At 36.7% G+C, this 22,229-nt stretch overlaps 1 protein-coding gene across 2 annotated transcripts in view; it reads right to left on the bottom strand.

The window, feature by feature from the left end:
* ERC2 (ELKS/RAB6-interacting/CAST family member 2) overlaps positions 1-22,229 on the bottom strand; it is a 406,178-nt gene that overhangs the window by 173,687 nt on the left and 210,262 nt on the right. The gene's annotated exons all lie outside the window — the stretch shown is intronic.

Genomic DNA, 22,229 nt, shown 5'->3' with positions numbered 1-22,229 from the left:
CATTTTTTTTTAACTTGCATGTATTGAATAAGGGCTTTTAGTGGAAGCTCATAAAACAAATTTCTATGCCCTTTTTAAAGCCTGGACATCTTTTATTTCAGAAATAAATGCAGTATTATCTCAAATGCCCAAAACAATCAACGTAATTTTTCACATAAACAAATAAACATCCTTCTTCCATACACTAAATGCACAACCATCTTGAATTTTACCCTGCCCTGCACTGCTTCCTTTTGTTCAAAAGTACAGAATTGAGTTCAAAGAAAAAGGCAAAGGAGAATTAAAAATAATAGTAATGGCCAATATAATCTAAAAGTAAAAAAATTTTAAAAATCTAAATGAAGGGTATACACTTTTGACTTTCAAGTATTTTGCTTCCACAAACACCAACAACACATTCTACAGTATTGTTAAACATATTTCCCTCTACACTAACATATAAAAGCTTATTTATTTCTATATAAACTAGCACTTAACTAAAAAAAAAATGTGTGCAAACTTAGCTACATGAAGTACATAAAAATATTAAAAGAAACTAAACAAAAAACTGCATAACTGTCTAAAAAAGGCAATTATTTTTAAACTGACTTGCTGAAATTAATACATCTCAATTAGTCATCATTTCAAGGGTGTTGTATGTAAATGTATTGGTGACCTGGCCTCTGTCATTGCCATTCATAACCAGTTGAGAGAGAGAAGGAAAAGTTACTTGCTTGTACTTTCTACCACAGTCTTCAAACCATGGCTGGTTAAAACAGCATAGAAGACATTTCTAATTTTCCTCACTTAAGATTTTTCTTTTGCATTTTCCCAGTGAAAGCCAATGCAATGCACTATTCTAGACTACAGTTACACATAAAGTTTTACAGGCATTTTAAGAGTAGCAGCATCTCCTTATCACAGGCTTCACAATGAATTTTCATCATGTAGATAAGCAGCTAAAAGGTGGTGGAAAACCACTCAAAAGTGAGTACACATATTTTATCTTCTCCAGCTAAACTTCTTTCTTATGTTTACTTAGCAAAGTAGAAGATTTGGGGGCAGCAAGGAGGAATTGTCCTGCTTTGTATCTACATTACAGCACTTAGTACTGTGTTACACTCCTCTGTCATGCTACATCATAACCTCATGGATATGTATTAATTCCTCCATCACAGTTCTCTTCATTCACATTGAGTGCTGAGTACTGGTTCCCCTGTGTGGTCTTAATTTCTTAACACCCTGAAATAAACCATGACGTGAAATAAGTCACGTTATGTTTGATTTAGGAGCTCATAAATTGAAATATGTATAATAGTAGCAAATAAATGATGGCAATTGCAGATTTCACCTGGTCCTAAAAGAAACACTCAACTTTTAGGAAAAAAGTTTCCAGAGACAACCTAGGAGAACAGTAACCCTTCCTCCATGAGGTTTGACAACAGGCCACAGCTGCAAGATAAATTCACTGTCTTCTCATTGCCACTGCAACTGGTTGCTTGTAGTAGCTTGGTTATTTTTTTACAGTAACCTCAAGTGTTTTTGAAATGTTATTTTTAACAGAGACTTATTTTACAGGTGTGGTACAGATGGGAAAAAGCATTGCAGAACCATACCTGCAGAGCAAAAATGAAGTCTTCCTATTTTTGGGAGATTAATTAAAGAAGCACCCTGAGAAATTGGGCAGTTGAACATAAACTCTAGGATGAAGAACAGGAGAGCACATACATCCTGACTTCCTAGTTCCCAGCAGTGCACAGCCCCTATGTAAAACTGAGATAACGTGCAAAAATTACAAATTCCCCTGGAAGAATAAGAGAAATTCTGACGCTGCACTCCCTCAAGGGCTCTGCTAGCTGTGGAGAGCTGGTGAAGAGCTGACACTGCTCAGCAGCTCATCCTCTGGCAAGACTGGCTGTGCCCCTCCAGGACAACTCTTGTGATGCAGCACTGCATGCCAGCGGAACCATCAGCAAATGCTGCTGCCTGGGAAAGGAAATCGCCTGACACCATACCCTGAGGATAAAAAAACTTTGGCTTTGTTAAACCATGTATGTGTCTGTGTAAGAGAATTCCACAGTCAACAGACCTCCAGTGAGAAAGCCCTGCCACCAGATGTTTAAATTGTTAGTGCACCAGCTGATCCCAATTGCTGCTGGTGGTAGTGGAGGCGCTTTTGGCTCTGTCCTTTGAATTGGGCTGTTGTCTCCCTAGGTGGGGCTGTCATTTTCATAATAGATCATTGTATTTCCCAGTAGGAGAGCCACTGTCATGGTCCCAAGGAGGATGGGGAAAATTAAGCTCCTGTTTAATATTTTGTTGTTATGTCATATCTCACAAATAGCATTGTTTAACTCTGTAATCCACAGAGATCTCATGCTTAGGACTTATATGGAAGAAACAGCATTTTCAGATTTGCTTACACAGAAGAGTTAGCTTATGAGCCTGTGCATGCAAAACACAGAGCATTTAGGAACACTGCCAGAGATATGACATGTTACCAAAAAAAAATAAAAATCAGTGCAGTGTATGTGTGGTCTAATGAAGGTCTGGTAGCCAGGAACAATTCAATTCCTCTGCACTCAGCTCTACTGGGGGACTAAATACAACACTTGGGTTACAAGGCAGCTCTAATCCAAGCATCTTATCACCTATTTTGTGGAGTTGAGAAAATCTCATTTATCTAAACAAGTGCCAGTGTGATGAACACAGATGCAGATTTGAATCCCAACACTCAGGTGTATTTCTGAAGAAATGCAAAGTAGGAAATGCACGGCCTGAAGCAGCTTGCAATTAGTGTATTGCCTAATGCTCTCACTGAAAAAAACTCCAGTAAAAAGCTGAATTTACATGAAAAGAAGAAGCTTTATACCGCCAGTTATCTGTAGAGTAAAAACTGCAGAAGCACTATCCCTCTACCATACCAGGATGCTTCAAGAATATGTCTATTATAGATCATTTGTGAACTATAAAAATACTGCTCTATAAATAGGTAGGTGATATTGTCTCAGATTCAGTGCTGTTCAATTCCCACAGACTGCTATTTTTAAACACAACCTTACCTGCAAAACATGACATTTTCAGGAATTTATAACATTAGCATGTGTTTCATTCTGATATTTTGCCTCTACCTGTTCACACACATTGACAACTCCAATGTATATTGCAGCTGTCAAGGAACCCCATCATATGAACCATGTTCTGCAATGCTCCTGCTACACTCACAGCACACAGTGTAAATTATGTAATTTTCAGAAATCAGGAACTAAGATTCTACTGTAATGAAATCAAAGTTTACAAAGTATGAATACCCTCACAACCAGAATGTTTTCAAATATTTGACAGTGATTAAAACATAACTCAATTTTATTCTTCTATTAAGCATTGATAATCATTAATTCTATCTTTATATAGATACATAACTTGTTTTCTCCATATTTGTTTAGCATTCTTCATAAATATATTTTTAGCACACAAGTCAAAAGACAACAGAATTAAACAAATGAATGTATTATTTACCACACTTAGAAAACACTATTCATGGATTAAAATAAAGTATAACTTGTCCAAGAGGACTTAATCCATTAAAGACACAGGAAACCAGCTTAATTTCTCAGAATGGCAGCCATTAACTCTGCAAGGTTATGCAAATACAGCAGATGATTGAGAAAGTGCAGGCCATCCCTACTGTGTCAAACATAAACAAACTCTGTATGAAACTGGCTGCCAACATCTTTGTTGTGCAGAAAAGGCAGGTAAGGAAACACAAATGCTTTTGTCCTTAAATAGAAATAATTTCAGTAATTCCATAAATGTTGTAAAGTTTGTGAAATTTTACAACCACTTTTGTTCCAAATGGCTAATATGTTTCTTGGTCTCTGAGGCTCCCTAGAGGGAGCAAAGCCTTAGAATCTCTTGACACTCTATCTGCATGGAACTGGCATGTCAGCTGGTAATTACAGACCTATAGGAAGTACTTAAGCATAGGCTAAGGATAAATTTAGATAAATGAACAATTTTGCTAATGAATAATATTCCTGACATAGAAAACCTTGTATTTTAGAAGTATGTGATTTTCCTGACTCCATCAGGTCAATAAGTGCATTTAAAAGCAGTAGTTCCTGAACCTATTAGAGAGCAGAAGGGGGTTAAAGGGTCTTTCACATCACTGACAAACACAAGAAGTATGTGTGTGCATGTATGTGTTTTATAGATGTAGATGAGCACAGAAAAATTGACAAAGATATTGTAAAACTGAGTTAACAAAATTCAAAAGTGAATCATACAGGTTCACAAGTGAGTACATCACTGTAATAACTTCAAATGTGCATCACTGTTCTCGATTGTTGTCATCTGGGTCTTTCATGCCTGGAGGCCCCTTCCTCTAAACATGGCTGTGGATAAATACACAACCAAAGAACTTGGGAAGAGGCAGTGTGTCAATTTAGGAAAGTACAAGAAAATTTTTGTAAGAGCTTCTGATAAGCATAAACTAGGTCATTAAAAGAAATACAGAAAAAAGTAAGTCCACAGGATTAGTCTTTATGAGGGAGAGGAGAAAAGGAGAGAAAGAAGCACCCAAATCAATTTGAACAATAGTGCAAGTCAGATAACCCAGACACACAGAAGATTACATTGTACAGAAATAAGATCATCATGATCTATTGTGTAGCATTAGGGAAAGAGTCAGGCATAAATTTCATTACACTAAACACATGTGCAACCAGTTTTACAATTCTGCTTTTTGGTTGTTTTGCCTGGAACAATTTTTATTCCAACTCTTCAAAAAAAAGCAGTTCACATAACCAGCCACATGATCCCAAATGATGACTACAAATAGCTTTGAGGTAATTGCTATATATTAGGAAGCATATGCAAACAAAAGGTCAAAGAGAAGATAAATTGTGAGAGAGTGCTTGGAGCAAACTCTAGCTTTCACTGGGCAATTTCAGAAGGAAGACAGAGGGAACAGAGTTGTTTACATCCTCTGGGGTTTTTCAGTGCTAGAAACCCCCTTAGCTAACTTTATCAGTTCCAGTTATCACTACAATTGAACAACCCCTAATGTACCTCTTGACCAGTGACCTCTTCTTTCTACTTGTCCATCACACTGGTTTTTTTCCACAACTACAGGAAAAGGAATCATTCTAAACCTGAATACTGGTGGATATTTTTTCCTCAGCCTTCTGTACCCTTTTTTCTATTTTCAGCCTCTGAAAAGGGCATTTCCTCCCACCCCAACTGGCAACTTTGTTTTTCTTTCAACATTAAACACACAACTTACAGTTCATGAACTTTTCCATGCTGTCAGGAAAAGACATCCTTGGATCACCTCTCCTTAGGTTGGCCCTAGCTGTGCCTAACAGGACAATTTGCTACCCTAATAGCTCAGAATGACCACAATATCACATGATCTACTAACAGTGCTGCTCTTCATGGGCTACACCACGAATAAAAATATGGTTTACCATAAAAGACAGTCCATCTCCAGCATACAAAAACCATTTATCAAATATATTAATATATTTTTCATCATCAAAGCACTTAAATATACTGTTTACCAAAATAATTCAATATAAACTCTTATTTTTATTGATTCATTCCACTACTCTCTCTTCCCTTGCCACAAGAACTCAGTCTTCATACTTCGGACTAACAACTTTGCTTAAAAGGCAGAAAAAGATACAGAGCTATAGGAAATGCTTCTCTGAAGTTTCACTAATGAGGAAGTAGATCTTAAGGCACTTGCTGCTATTGGGCTCATTTGTATTTTTTATGAGCTGATGTACTAGTGGGTAGAAAAGAGACAGACTCTCTCCTGGCAGATTAACCAGCCCCCTAAAGGTGCCTGCCATTAATTTCAGTTATTCATCTGCACATCTGTCTCTGCCCAACTGTGTCATGACTATTGCTTCTTGCAGCTCACTTCATTTAACCAGGAGCTTTTCCCCACTGAAATCTGTCAGGCTGATTTGTTGCATTACAAAATCTAAAAGCTCTCGTTATAAATTAGCTGAAGATCAGATCACTCATTTCCACTAGTGCAAAAAAAAATCTAAAAAAATAATCTCTGATAGCAGGAATTTTAAGGTAACAGTTAACAACCGTGTTTATTCACTACATGTTACTGACATGATGGCTCCTAACAACAGCTGGTACCTCTATTATTTCCCTAAGAAAACACACTTTGCTACCCCCAGACTGTCTCAGCTGTGACTCTGAGGGAGCAAGTCACAGTCAAAATCTCTGAAGGTCACACTGCTTAAACCCTTCAGAGCATCAAAATTACCTAGGCCATTTCCCTACCTTCCAATGGAGAAAAAACTAGCTTGCACCAGATTTGAGACAAACACTTTTTTTCTCACTGCAGTCTTTTCCTTTTGTTTTGCCAAAGCTTTTCTCTGTTATACATCTTAATTAACTCATGTCTTTACCTTCCTTTTCTTGACTTTGACTTCAACGACTGATTTTGACTGTTACTGCCACCTGCTTACAAAGTGCAGTACATTTATGTTTCAGAAAGAATCCACAGTACATTACTATGCAGTTCATTTGAGCTCAGCTCTTGCCCTAATACTCCTTCCTTAACTTAGGGAAGTATAGAATTTTCCAGATTTTCCATAGATTTGGCAAGCAGGACCCTGGAACCTGCTGTTCTTCACCTTGAGCTTGCCTTTACAAACACAGGACTGATAACACACTCTGTGTTACCAATGCCTGCTTTTTTTTTTTGGAGACCCCAGGCTGACTGCTTTGTGGTTCAACTGATTCAGAAACAAGTGCTGCTGCAGCACTGGGATTAGAACACATAAAATAGTCTCTGTATGCATTTACATTGTCTTCATGCAAATTCTACATAGAAGAATTTATGGTCTCTCTCATCTACAAAACATCCTCCAACCACAATGGCCAGTGTCAAAAGAATCACTTGGTAAAGAAATTAGTTCATTCCTTCATGAGGCAAGATGTCTGCTCTCAACATGAATCTTTTACCTGGTAGTCAATCTGCCACTGTTCTTACCAGTGTGAGGTTTAGTCACCTAAAGGAATACAGATGAAGAACATTTTCTTCCTCTCATAGTCTTACCAGATTCACCACAATGCTGAGTCTTTCAAATCAGGCTGTTTTCCTTATACTTTCTTTAAAACAGCTCCCTGCTTGCTTTATGATAACAGAATAACACAGAAAAAACCCACAACCACTGCTAGATTTTGCCTGTGGATTACCATGTATCTAACCTTTCAGTATGTTTTTCCAATATATTTTTGTAATACCTAATAACTACTCAGTCAAATTTGATTATTTGTGCAGACTTAAAGTCATCTATCCTAGGCAGAAGCAGGCACACTGGAAAGCTCTAACCATTAGCAGATTCCCACAAATCCTACCACACCACAGCTCTTCTGTGCCACAGCAAAAGGAGCCACTTTATTCTGAACAAGAGGTAAAACTGTCATTCTGCCCGGATGCACTGGATCACTCATAGGGCTGACTCACACAGGATCAAAGAAAATAAGCCACCATAGGTACATGTCTATTATCTCAAAACCTGCTTCTTCTAAAAAATGCAGAGTAGGAAAAAAGCTGTTTCTTATAAAAGTTGGCCTGGCTATCACCTGTGTCTGGGGTTTTTACATGCCTTTCCAGAGACTGGGGAGGACAATTTTTATAATCAAATTTCAGTCAAGGATGCACACATACATACAGTCACACTATTTAAAACAAGCTAAAAATTTAGTGGGTCACTGAACACTTCCACAAGCAAACTCTTCTTACACTACTTATAGAAGGCAAACTCAAAGATAACTGCAGATCAGCTGAGACAAATTTAGTGTAGACTGTTACAAGTGTCTTATTTTAGTGAATATTAATTTAATTCTGAAGGTCTCAAAAGATTCACTGCAACAGGATGTTAATATGAACAACCTTTGTCGAAAAGATTTTTCTCCTCCTGGTGTCTCTATTTGATTCAATAGTCCTTGCTGTGAACTGTGTGCCAGTGTTCAAGAGATCATTATTGCTTCATTTGCTTTGGTTTGTTGTGGCTTTTTAACCTGTTCAAACTATGGAACTTCTGCTGAGTCAAAGCATGTGACTAAAAGCATCACTTTCGAGTGGCAGAACAAATAACTGGAATTTTTCTGGGAAAGCCCCAGTTGACACAGGGACCATCCTAATGACACAGGATGCAGAGAACATTCTGGAGGCACACAGGAAATTTTTTGGCTGCTTTGTGTTTCATTGATCACAGCTGCTACAGAATCCATCTGAAGATGTTACAAGACGCCCAAGCAATGGCAACCCGAGAGGGGTTTGAGTCAGGATTACACCAGAACTAACTCCAGAATTGGGAGCTACTGGTAAAATCCTCAACTTAGGGGACAGCTCTGTGCTAAAGGGACAACATCAAAGTGTCACAAGTAGTTAATATTGAACTCTGCTTTTATAGGGATGTTCTTTATATTACATTTCTGACAAATAAGTTAAAACCATGACAATAAAGTTGTAAGGTGTCATAAATGAAAAATAAACAGTTTCAGGCAATGCTGGATGACTACACTAATTACATGTATTTAGGGTGAAATAAAAATTAAATTGAATTCATATCATAGTCCAGTTTAGAATTCCTAGGGTAAGTATGTCTAGCCTTCACAGAATTCTTTATATTCACTCTACATACTTTAACAAATTAGTGGCACTGTGCCTTTCTAGGGTATCACACGGACACAGAATGATAACAGTCCCTCCACTGCATTTTGAGAAATTTAGAATAAATAAAAGGATGGGGTTCATTTTCTGACAAAACCAAACTACTCTTGATATGTTTAATGAACATATATTGCCAGTCTGTATTTTCAAATGTGTGAAGAACTTGTAAAACCTTAGAGAGATTAAAGCAGTTTTCATTAAAACAGCTTTAATTCACAAACCACCAACAACTGTGTGGAGCTAGTGAAAAGGTAAAAGAAGACAAATATTTCTCTTAGAGGAAAAGTCAGTAATACTGCTGCAACTTTTCTTAAATAAAAGCAGTCATGGTTGCATTTATAATTATAAAGCTTGCTATTTTCTAAAGATGGATAGACTTTCAATGTTAAAATACGTATTGGTCAAAAACTCAGGAAAAAAAGTAGTTCTACTCCAAAAGAATAAGTAATTGTTCCTTCTCAAATGCTGATTGTGTTCCACATGCACTTTATCAGAATTTATCCTCACAAAAAGTAAAATCAATTTAAATATTACAGTGCAATCACCTGCAATGGTGCAAAGGATGAATGCTGTTAATCTAAAGAAAATAAAGGATGAACTGGTTTTAGGAAGAAAGACCATCTTACATTTAAATTAGCATTTTCTTAATCAGGTTTCTTTGTAAACAATTATTGAAATTCAGTACACCATTTGTATTCTCATACATTTAACAGAAATAAAGTCACCGTAATTTGGCTCTTGACAGCTAAATCCACAACATAATTTGAAGTTAGTAAATATGAAAGGCTATTACCTGAAGTAAAATGTGAGGTTGTGAAATGATTACTTCCTTCAGTGCTTTTGAAAAAATTATTCTCAGAGTATTTGTAATTGGTACCTATCAAGGGTTATGATAGACTTTGTGCACACTTCCCCAAAAAAATGCCAAAATGTTGCATGTTCTCCATCAGATTCCTGAGCAACTCAGAAATAGCTCAAAAAGATGCCTAAATTTTTATCTTCAGACCTTCCTTCCCCAGAGAAATGATTACTGTGAAAAAAACACCTTTAATTGTACTTACATTTAAAAAAACAGTTCTCCCCAAACAAAATCAACAACAACAAAAAAGCACAGCTCCCCAGGGCTGCACGTCTGCAGCAGGGGGAATCAGCATGCATTGCTTCACAGCAATATGTTCTGCCTGCTTAGCTCTTTAGTATATAAAGTCACTTCATCAACCCAATTATTTCTTTTTTTCCCTGTTTTTCCCCCAAAGTAACTCTAAACTACTTTAAAACACCTTCATTAGAGAAATTATTCAACAAGCAGTGCTGCAAACCATGGAAATGTAAAAGCTGTTAAAAATGTATTAAATGCTGTCCATGCCACAAGGGTACTAGTGTAAAATGACCTTAAGTTTAAAGGCTCCCTATGAAGGCAGAACAGTATCTGCTCTGCTTCTCCTAATGAATAACAAATGGGCCTTCACAATTCATTTAGCTCAGTACAAGCTGCCATTACAACCCATTCTGTTTTTTTAACTTTGTGGTAATGTATCATCTTGCCTGACTCTATGTCATCTTCTTGAGGGTCACCAAAGGTATGTAACTCCACTCTCAATAATGAAAAAAAGGAGGAAGGAAAGAGAGATATGACAAATTTTGACAAAGCACCGACCAGTCCATTCTGATATACAGTATCACACAGTGAGGCTCATACTTCCTACACAAAAATGCTTCCTGAACTGCAAAGAAAGTCAGAATTTCACTGACTTTTTGAAGTCTTCAAAAGGATACTGTTTTTCAATTAATAACTAAAATAAAACAATACCTGGAAAATAATTCTTTGGCCTTCTATTTACTTTCTCTTGATTTTTGTTATGCCCTAAAATATAATCTGAATCTGAGCATTTAAAAAGGAATTAAAAGGCCGCAAATATTTATCTTTATTTCACAGATATTTAGAAACACTCACTATGTTGCTATGGACAATTAGCCTTTTATCCAATTTTAGCTGGTAGTTTAACTCACTCACCCTAAGGTTTTAATTATCCCCTTACTCTGCATGCTCAGGCCTCAATTCATGCAGCTGGAAATCTGCCTCAGTGATGTTATAACCTTGTTAATGTAACAAAAGAGGAGTTTACTTAAAACTGTACTGACTGTGGACTTAAGCCAAATTTACTTGAAAGAGGAAAGAGACTGTCAAAAATCCTACAATAAACACAGAAATGCAGTTCTTTCATAACCTTCACCTTAATTCATACAGACAAGCAATTTACATGTAAGTGGATTCATATGGCCTGTGAGGGGCCTCCTCTCTGGAGCTGGACTATTCTCCATACCCTACCCTCCTCTTGAACAAAAAAAAATGCTCCAACAGCTCACTTTACAAAAATGGCAAAGTATCTGCAATCTTTTTTAATCACAATAAAACATAATTAGGATAAACATTTATAAAGCTAGTCAGTATCAATAAAAGCAGCATAATTTCACAAAGCCAATTTCAAAAAAGTTCATCTAGTCCTTCGTTAAATACATATTTAAATCAATAAAGGTTTTATTTGAAAAGTGGAAACTTGTACTAATGAGGTAATAGTTACATTAACCTTAAGTGGAACTTGGCTGTCAGATACTGATATCCCCTATTAATTTACTTACTAAATTACAGGAGGGATTTCCTCAAGTCATCTGTTAATTAGATTCATTTTTAGACTAGATATGACCAAAAACCTACATTAGACTAAACAAAACATTACAGTATTGAAGCGTTGAAGGGAGATTATTCTGAGAGAAAAAAATATAAATTCTATTTCTTAATAGAATTGTGAAAATCCTGTAGGTAAATTTTCTTCCTGATTGGACCCTTGTAGTACTTTTATAAGAGAGCAGTGGGTATCTGTTGACAAAATAATCCAGGTGGGCACAGAGGGTAATGGGCACCCAAAACAAAACTGGAAAGCAGCCAGGTTTGTTTCATGCCTGCTGCAAGTTTAAACATTTTTCATTAGGAACTAAAACTTTTCCTTTAAGCTCATGAATGTCAGAGTATTTTCCACTCTGCTAAGAGGGTATCAGGTTGCTGGATGTTAGATGATGATTACCCTCCTTCTTGGGCTGCTGCTCTCTAGGTGTTCGGTAATAATCCCTGCTTTTTGCTACTGAATTCAAACTAGCCCCAACACCAGCTCCTTTAAACCTCATAGACATCAATTGCTTAACTTTTATTTACTGACCATACAGGGAACTTCTCAAGGTAGGCATGGAAGAGATGGATGAAGTTGTCCAGCTCATAGAAAATAATTCACAAGTTAAAAAATGACAGTATTCTGAACTTGGGGGCTTTTAGAATGGGAGTAAATGCTCCTTTTAGTTTAAAAGCTCTCCCTATCAACTGTTCTTAACCAGCCTCTGGGACACAGTTGGCCATAACATGCAGACAGATGACCACAACCACAAAGTCCCTTCACACAAAAAACCCTTCTTTGGCATTTTCTACTCAGTACCTATCTCTGCTCCCTAGCCATAATAAAGGCAAGGAGGTTGGAAATCAAAAGAACAAAGTAGCACATTTAATGACTGTCTCTGCTAGACCAATCTACAGTTCACCCTCCCACCTAGGAGGTGAGAATCATGGAAGCTGGTTTTCAAACTATGCAAGAAGTTTGTTGGGAAGCAGAGAAGAATAATCCATCATAACTGGAATGATTTTAGCAATATGGTCATCATCAGAGTCCTGTGTGGCCTAATTTTGGTCAGAGCTGAATGCAACAATGATAAACTACATGTTTGAGGTAGGAGTGGTTAGAAACTGGGAAGAGTTTAACCACAAAAAAGTATTTTACATTTCTAATCTAAGCCAATAAATCATCATTTCCTCTTCAGCATCTGCACATTTACAAATCTGAAACTAGATGGGTTTCAAGAAAATCATTATTAAATATGAGGGGAAAAATATATCAAACCTTTCATTTGCATCCCCCAATAAAACTTTTAGTACTAAAATGTAACACAATATGCATAGTACTCCTACTAAAATTATGCAAGCTCCTCTACAAAAGTAACATTTCTATTTACCAACAACCATAAAATCTTTCACTAAAGATTTTCTGTGCAAGTTTGTACTGTCACCCAGCTTTTGTTTCACCCTGAAAAGTTTTTCTATTCAGTGGAAGCCACTTGACCCCAAGGAAGCAAGCCAAGGTGTCCTTTTAAGGTGATGTTTATGCTGAACAAAACAGCTTGACTACAGGACTTAGCACAGACTTACATAATGTACTTTCTTAAACAGGGGTTTTCTTTGCTGAGATACCTTGATACACTGCACAGCAGCATGGACTTAGCTTTGCTCACAATCAGAGAAAATTGAGATGAGCTCATCCTGATTTTCACTGTCATCACATAATTCATGATCTGTTAGTCTCTGCTAAACAGCAACATCGCATTGGAAGGAGAGGTTCCTTGTTCCTTGAAAAAGTAGTGCTTTAGGACATTTTTGTGTGCTAGGTCATGTTTTACCAATTGTATTTGAAAAATTTTCTTTTTGCTGCAATGTTTCTGTATTCACATTGTTCAGATAGTGTTGACAGTCATAACATCATGCATGCTTTTATTATTATCTTGTTTATTACAGTTAGGATGGATGGGAACCCGTAATACCTGGCTCTGTATTGATAAAGGGGATGAATCAGTCTGGTCAGGGTCACAATCAGTAATCTAGACACAGTCCAGTGGGAGGGCACAAACACCACCACCACAAGCACGTCTTCTCCTCCAAAAGGCAAATTTTTTACTCATTTCAGGATAGTGGTACAGACCTCTAGGAGGATAAATTCTCATTCAACATATAGAGTGACACCGGTAAAAGAGTAAAAGTTACTTATGGTCTTGCAGGCCCTGTGCCCTGTGAGCTCACACCTTACAAAGCACAAGAGAAGAACTATCAGTGAACCCTCTTGGACAAGAGAGCACAAAACTTCAAGCACACCTTGCACTTACTACACAAGAGAACACAACTAGAGAGAAATAAAGAATGGGAATTTAGATGGTTTTTCACAGCACAGAGAGAAGTACTTGATTTGCTGGGGCCATGGGGAGGACAAAGGAAGCACAGGAAGAAGGGAGCAGTAGATTTACTCTGCAGCACCTTAGGAGTAATGAGAAGACAGAGAAAGCTGATCAAACCTTTCCCTTCTGCTGATAGGAAAACTGCTCCTGTTTGATTGCTTCTGACTCTGTTCTCTCCTGATCTTATAAGACCTTTTCCTTCTAACAGAAAACATGCATTTCTAAGCCCATTTTCTATTTTGCATTTTTTACAATATTAAAGAATAATCCACCAGTTTAGTTTAAATGATCCAAGCCTTTAAAATTTCTTTGCTTCTCCATCTTCAAAGATGTGAGTTTACATTAAGTTCAGCATTATCCCACTGGGGACACCTTCAGCTCATAATTCCTATCATTGAATTGCATGGCCTGCGTCTCAAGTATGCAAGATTTGCCACTTAAAAAAGGGAAAAAAAAACCCAAAACCCTGACCCATCATATTTTGAATGCAGAAACATCTGCTAGAATCATACTGAGCTGGCCGAGGTTAGGACTATAGGAGCCTGCAGTTGATCAGTGCTGCCCTAGGTGTCACGGAGGCCAATGGGAATTACACTAAGAGGGTTTCAGTAGACAAGGGCGTAATTCAGTCAGCTTTAAAAAAAATCCATGAAACAGAAGCCTAACTTTTTCTTTCTTTTTTTTTTTTTTACTTTCAGCCTCCTACTCCTTCCTTTCTGACTTTTGAGCCATTTGCTCTTTTGAGTGTATTATCAGAGGTGGAGGCCTCTACATTCCCATGCTGGCTGAACTTCCAAACAAATGCCATCCTATCTAATAATTTTTACCATCATTATTGTTTTACCTAAGAAAAGTATTTTTAAGGTCAGTTTAAAATATAGTATATACAGCTTTGTCAAGATCACTAATTGCAGGGTACCATATTTTCTATTCCTTATACTTTCTAGCATTGCAAATAAAGAAATTATGCAATACAAACCATACAAAAAGTGTTTAATACTTACTAGGTAGCATATTAACTTTTTCTTCTTTATCTAGAAGATTGCTAAACTGCTCAGTAATTTAAATTCAGATAAAAATAACAAATTTAGAAAATTTTAACCCCTAATGTACTTAAATATAAAAAACAGAAAAGCATTTTAATTTAAAGAGAATGATTTAAAAGGAAAAATAAAATAATGAGAGAATTAAAGGTAATGATTGTTTCCTCACATTTTCATTCACATTACAGAAGGCTAGAATACTCTGCATCTCCACATCCTTCAAGCAGTCTGAAACACCTGTAAACCTGAAACACTGTTAATCCTGGCTGTCTTCTAAGTGGTTAAATCACTAGAGAATGTCATGTAACTGTCATATCTCACTTATAACCTGCACTTTAAACCAATCATTTTGTCACTTACATCATCTTGTAAATCCACTTATCCACCATAGAGCAACAGAAGACACAAAGGCCATTCAAAGCACGGCCATTGATTTTTTCATATTCTATTAGTGGACTCAACATAACTGGGTCTTAAAAATTATAATTAAAAGGGGTTCAAAATGATCTTATCACTATGTGTGTTTGAGTGAAAGTGAGCAATGTGGGAGGAAAGAGCTGATACTACAGATCAAAAATAAATTTTAGGAAGACACGCCAAGAACAACAACCAATAAAGAAGTCCATGAAGTGTCAACTCTTGTCTATGAATTTGTCTAACCCATTTTGGGATCAGCTGATGTCTCTGTGGAAGCAAGCTCCAGAAGGTCACCAAGCAACCACTCCACAAAGCAGAACTTCTCCCCTTCAAATCAATCATTGATTCACTTCAGCAAGTGCCTGATACTCCTCATGCTGGGAGATCTGGCTAAACTCTACACAGAGTTTATGCCTTCCTTTCTGAGTCTTCAAACTTCAAACATATCCTCCTCTTCCCCCTGCCTTACCCTCCCCAGACTCACAAGTCTTTTAAGTACCCCCCTCATAAAGCAGCTGCAGGATCCCCTTGCTCTCTTTATCATTCAGGTCCTGTGGCAAGCACTAAACCAAAAGAAAAGTATTGTAAAATACTTTATTTTGGAAAATTGGATAAGTATTGTAGAATTTCCAATATAAAATGTTTGCTGGAGTACTGAATGCTAATTTTCCATTCAAGCAAGGTACCCAGAATGGGTAAAGAACAATGGCAACAAAACTGGAAAGCCAAGTGCACTCCTAGGATATAGATTGGGAATGACCACCAAATTCTCCTTCTGCCTGGCAGGTGCCTCAAATCATGTGGATCAAAGGAACCTGAAAGATCACTTGTACAACTAGAGACAAAATCCTTATGAAATGAAGAAAACAAGCCAGACTTGTTTTCTAGCTCAGAAAAGCATGCTTAATGCATTGTCTGGAATATGTGTGAACTCCTGGTTTCCCATCAGACAATGCCTCTGTGACATAAGCACTACTACCTTTCCATAAAAGAGAGGAAGACATGGTCTCCCTGGAAACACTTGGAAAAGGTTGCTACTGCCCTCTCCCACTGTCTAAAGGGGACAAGAAAAAATGGGAGAAGATGCAGCTTCCTTTATCTGAATATTGATATTAAAGTAGACAAAACATAGCCTCTCATACTAGAGTCTGTAGAAATCCTAAACTGACCTTACTAATCTTCAATAGCAGGTGAAAACCTATTTTGAAAGTAAATTATGACCTTAAAAAGAATAAAATTAAGAAAATAAATTTGTTTCCCATGCTGATGAAATTTCTAAAATTTTGAATCTTACAGAATAAAATCAAAGTATACTATCCTTTAATCTGAACATCAGAACATAAGTAGGAACTTGGTGGCACTGAGATGTCTTTAAGAGAAGCACTGACAAGTTAACAGCTCACTCATTCTTTTCTCACAGAGAGAAACATTTTATTGCTTAGAGCCCCTTCGTTGTTTACAAAAGAAAAACATCTTTTCATTTTAGTCAAGAAAGCTTCTGTTCCAGAGAACAAAGCCTTCATTTGGCCTTCTCTAATCTTTATGGTGTTTGCAAGTTGGTGTCAGAAATGTTAGTCAAGGCATGCTGTGTTACAGGTCTGTGGGGCAAAAACAGTCACAAGAGACTTTCCACCCAAGTTAGGAGACCACATTACCATTCTAACTACTTCCTATGGAAGTCACAGTTGTATCAACATCCTGCTGGTTTGTTTGTATTTAACTTGGGATATGACTCTCTACACTCTCAGCATGAATCCTACAATTAAATTGAAGCAGTGCACAGGTTACTAAAAAACAGTCTAGTGTTCTGCATTTGAAATGGTACAATTTGAGACAATCAACTTGCTATCTGAACATATTTATAGTCTACAATACCACAGCTGCAACAAGTCAAAATAATCTTTCTAATAAAATTATTTTTTAAAATTACATTTCTTCCTGAAAATTATTTTTTCTTTACAGCTATTTATACACATTGTTATCCAACCTATTGAGTAAAGAAATGTTAAAGAATTCACGTTAGAGAAATAATCATAGATATCCTTCTCTATAAGTTGAAATACAGCTGGAAAAGTAGAAAAAAAATTCTTCTTTCAAGATAATACTTTATTAATAATATAAGAAATCTGACCCTTGTGTTTGCTTAAACTTCAAAGAGACTCATTTAATGGCATGTATCCACTACTGCTCATTCAGCCTAGAACTATAACCAAGGTTTGTCCTGGCTGTTTTTAGAATGTACCAGCATTTCAAAAGGAGCATAAACTAAGCAACACCTTTTAGTTTTAGGTGTTTTAGTGAAACACCTCAGGTTCTAGTATAGGGAAGAGAACTGATTATCTACCTTCCTGCTTTTCTTTTGGAAAAGGAATGTTCTGCCTGGCTGTAACAGAGAAAGCAGGCAGGTCTGTAGGGAAGGGATCCTTTAAAGTGGTTTAAAGAAGCGAGTTCCACACATTTCAAAGAGCAGTTCCAACCCTAAATCACTTTGCCAATTTCTCCTACCTTGCAATATTCCTTTCCTCCTCCTTCATGTTGTATGGAAGAAACAAAAAAAAGGAAATTAATGTAAGGACTACATGCAAGTAGAGTCCCTGCAATTTCATCAGGGATTTCTCTGTCAATAAGTGTCATGCCTCTGGCCTGTGCTTGCCCTGAACAGGTGAATTGCATACATAATTACTCTGAAACATTCCAGACGCACTGGATTTACTACTCACACAGATATCAGAAGCCCTTTTCACTATTGCTGTACCCACAGCAAAGAGGAAGAAACCACTCTCCTGTGGGTGTCAGAACCTCTTAGAGTTGAGCAATTAGGACATAAATAAAGGCAAACATGTTGAGTTCCCTCCCCAGGTGTCAGTTTCAGACGGTGATGGATGGAAAGAGTAATCGGATAATGTAAGGCAGGGACATGAGCTGATTTGTCCAGGTGCTGGAAACACATCTAGATAGATTCTCTGGACATCCAAGGGCTCTTGTCAGAGCTGAAACTCCTGCTGAGCTGCTACACAGATGTGAAATCCCCAACTTCTACTCCAGTAAAATTTATAGATGGAAAAAAGGGGTATGTCTGCAGAAAACCAGATGGATGGTAAACTTTCTTATACTTGTGCCACAAGTACTTCATAAAGCATTTTGACTTCTGTACAAATTCTGACTTTTTAGTTTTACATTTTACACAGTCTTCCCCCTTAGGCTGTGACCCCTGACTTCCAGAATCCATTCAAAGACCCTCTTCATCCCTGCAATATCCTGAAAAGTCCACTTGAAGCCATTTGTGTGCTTTTCCATGCCTGAAGCTCTTGCTCTGCAAGGCAGGAGGGCACCAGTCAGGCCTGGTGACAGACAAGGGGACAAAGCACATTCTCCTCCCAGCAGGACAAGCTCCCTCCTCGCCCCGTGGAGCTGCTCCTACCCAAACCACGGTCCTGCACCCAAGACTGGCATCTAGTGGCAAATGCAAGTGCCCTCTCCTTCTCTGGCAGAGCACTGAAGCACTGCCCCAGCAGCGAAGGGCACTGTGTGTTCAGCACTTGAGCCCAGAGTGGCAGCTGCTGGGACTGAATCCTTGGTGGAAAAAATATTTTATCCCCTTCTTCCCATAACTATTTCATCCCTGACTATACACAGGTGCTTTTAAAGGAATACATCTATTGAAAACCAAAGATAAGCAATTTCCTTCTATTATTTTCAGTGAAAGAAATCCCTTCCTTTAAGTATGGTCACCATGTTTAATTTTATACTGTCACTGTAGGAAAGTTTACTGCAAAATCTAATTTAAAGTATATTTTTTGGACAGCACAGTAATGTTCTGTTTTTGTTACTGAATAAAATAACTAGTAGGAGGGTTTTTCTTAGGAGGTCTTTAATGCTTCATTACTAACCATCCAATTTATTTCACATAAGGGAAAATAGATTTTCTTCTGGAAATTTGTAGTGAATTTCAGGGCAAAGTCAATTCCAACAAAACTGATTTAGCAATACCCACAGGTGATGGCATGAACTCTATTTAAGGCAAGGAAATTGCCTTTCAAACTCTTGGCAAGAATTCCGAAAGCTTCAGAGCAGTGAGTATGCGGAGTTAACAGAGGAAATACTCAGTAATTAACAACTAAATCTCAAAAATTAAGACTTGTCAGATCTTCAGGTCAAAACATGAAGCGCTGTCTTTTGGGGGATGAATCACATGGCCACTCACTGAGTGCAGTGCTTGCCACATGTAACTAAGTCACTGAAAGATCAAATTAATGCAAAACCACAATGAAATATTTTCTAACCTTGTACATAATAAATAGAGTAAACATCACAGAAAGTTAATTTAAAGATTTTCAACCGAGAAAATACTTAATTTTGATAAAGTTAGGGGAGCGCTTGGGTGTTAGAGTTTTGTATTTTCTTTTTAACTTTAGAGGTTGCAGTTGAAGATAAAATGCATATAGTTTAAAACTTGAACTTACAAAAAGAGTGACAATCATTTTTATATCTTTTCAACCACATGTCATTAGACTTTCTTTTATGACTTTTGGCTCTCCAGGTCAAACTTTATATCTTCCAAAGGGAAAATAATTTCAACCATTTCTAAAAAGATAATCTGTCCCATGGAGCAAAACCCACTTTCCATGAGGGCAGACATTTATTTCACATACATATATATGAAAGGCAATTTTAATATTATGTAAATACTCATTTATCTATCTATACAGCTACCTAATTTTGTTACAAGCAGGTTTATGAGTTTTGGAAGGAACCACCACACAGGAAAGGAGATCTGTATGAAAGCACTGTGGTCATGAAAGTATGCTCCACAAATATGGCATTTCTGTAACATCTGACAAACCTCCACCACATCACAGCACTGAAACTTCTCCTACCCTCAACCTCTTCATGTTACAAAATGAATAAGCTTTTCTAGGCAAGCCTTGTGAAGTTCACAAGTAGGAGCACAACCTCCTGAGGACTCTCAGAAAACAAAAACAATGTCTGGAAAAAGCAGTCTTCGGATATATTTCTAACTACCATAATTAAAGCTCAGGCCAACGGAAATATTTCTGTGGATGATAAATACATTTCTTAAAAAAAACATTGCCATGGATATTGTCACACTATGTAACAGATTTTTTTGAAGTATCATTTCCTAAAAAATAAAAAGCGCATTGATTTTTGCTTTATGCTCAGACACAGAAAGAACACAAAGCAACAAGACAATTAGACAAAATGATGGATTTGAACACATGCTGCATTTTACTGTTAACATGTATGCATAACTTCCATTAATGTCAGTATGAGTTATGTGTGCACTGCTATAATAATATGACCATAGCAAAAATATTTCCTCCAGAACTAATAGAGTAATATTTTTAATAGACATTAAAAAAAAAATATTTGGAAATTAACATGCAACTGCAACTTCTTCTTAAAACTTATACTTTCAAACTCTTTAAAATAAACCTTATTTTTTTCACAAATTGGCATCAAGTTAAGAAATAACTGATTTTATCAAACTACCTTTCATTTAATGAGTACTTATCTTGTTTACAGTTCATAAAAACCAACCAGATATGAGCAAGACAAGGTTGCTCTCCATTTTTATTCTAATCTTTCGTAAATAACCAAATTTATATGGGGACAAGAAATGACAATTGAAGAAGTTTTCTAAAACTGAAAACTGATTGTGGCCAGTAAATTAAGATGCATCTTGGCAATGACAGTCAAATGGGCCCAGAATGCAGAGTTATGGTTGGAACTTGATCATAACAGAAGCACAGGAAATCATCATGAACGTTCTTAAACACACACTTCATGCCTATTCAACTGGAAACTCATAGCCAAAAACTGTAATCACTGGATATTGATTTTTTTAAACAACAAATAGAAATTATTGGTCAATGCTTCCAATTAATAAGTTACCTTAAAAAACAAATAGGCTCTTTGCTACTGAGTCTTTCACTAATACCACTCACCCAGCCCTCCATTCATAAAATAGAACAGCTTTTGTCAAAACAATTTCTACATCACCAGTTTTTGCCAATTTTGTTTTCCAGATTGTTCTGTGAGGTTTTGTGTACCAAATTTTAAAAGTCACGTGAACTGAATTAGAGATTTTTTCCTCTATTTTTTTTTTGAGCAATTATTAATTATGATTTTTAAAGAATAAAAATCTTACGATTAGGACAAAAGAGAAGGCACTTGAGGAAACAGACCAAACCACTATACAGAAAATAGATAATGGGAACTGAGCCTCTGAGTTATGATGGGACAATTAATAAGTACATATAACTTAATGCTTTAAAAAATCTTTTTAAATGTATCTATTATAAAATGTAATGCCACATAGTATTCTAATTCTAATTCCATTTTTCTGTATGGATGTAGATCTCAAAGTCAAAACCAGAAATTCTTTAGATAACTCTGGAAATATTTGTGCTTCCATTACATTGAATTTCTGCACCTGTATAACCTGGCAGACATTCTTAAAATCCACTTTTATAAAACCTTGCTGACTATGTGACTCCATTTCCACTTTGCCTTATTTACAATAACATTATGAAAACCATTCTTTCTGATTATTTCCCTTCCTTTAAAATCAAGGACAACTGTAAAAACTGACCCGAAGTTATATATGGCTTCCACACTCAAAAAAACTGTTTCAAAATTGCAACTGTGAATTTTCTTTGTCGAATGTTAACTACATAATTATCAGCCTAGCCAAGTCATAGCAGGTTCACCCTTTTTTGCAAATTTTAAAGATCATTTCAGTGCTTTTATGTCCCATAATTATAAAGACTTATTTTTCTTTGCATGGAGGAAGCTCAATTTAAATTATATGTGTCTCTTCCTTTTTCATTCTAAACATATTCACAGGGGTAAAGTGTATGCAGAAATTCATTGCTAGTTTTGGGGTGTTTTTAACCAATTCAAAGCAATAAGCTTTGCACCATCAATAGAAAATTAATAACTCCCTTCCCTTGCATGTGACACTGGCAGAGATTCCAGCACTGCATTCCCACTGAGAGATGGGGCTTTATATT

The sequence above is a fragment of the Zonotrichia leucophrys genome, chromosome 12 (assembly GCF_028769735.1).
Source record: "Zonotrichia leucophrys gambelii isolate GWCS_2022_RI chromosome 12, RI_Zleu_2.0, whole genome shotgun sequence".
NCBI classification, from domain to species: Eukaryota; Metazoa; Chordata; class Aves; order Passeriformes; family Passerellidae; genus Zonotrichia; species Zonotrichia leucophrys.
This window is presented reverse-complemented; position numbering and strand designations above follow the sequence as displayed.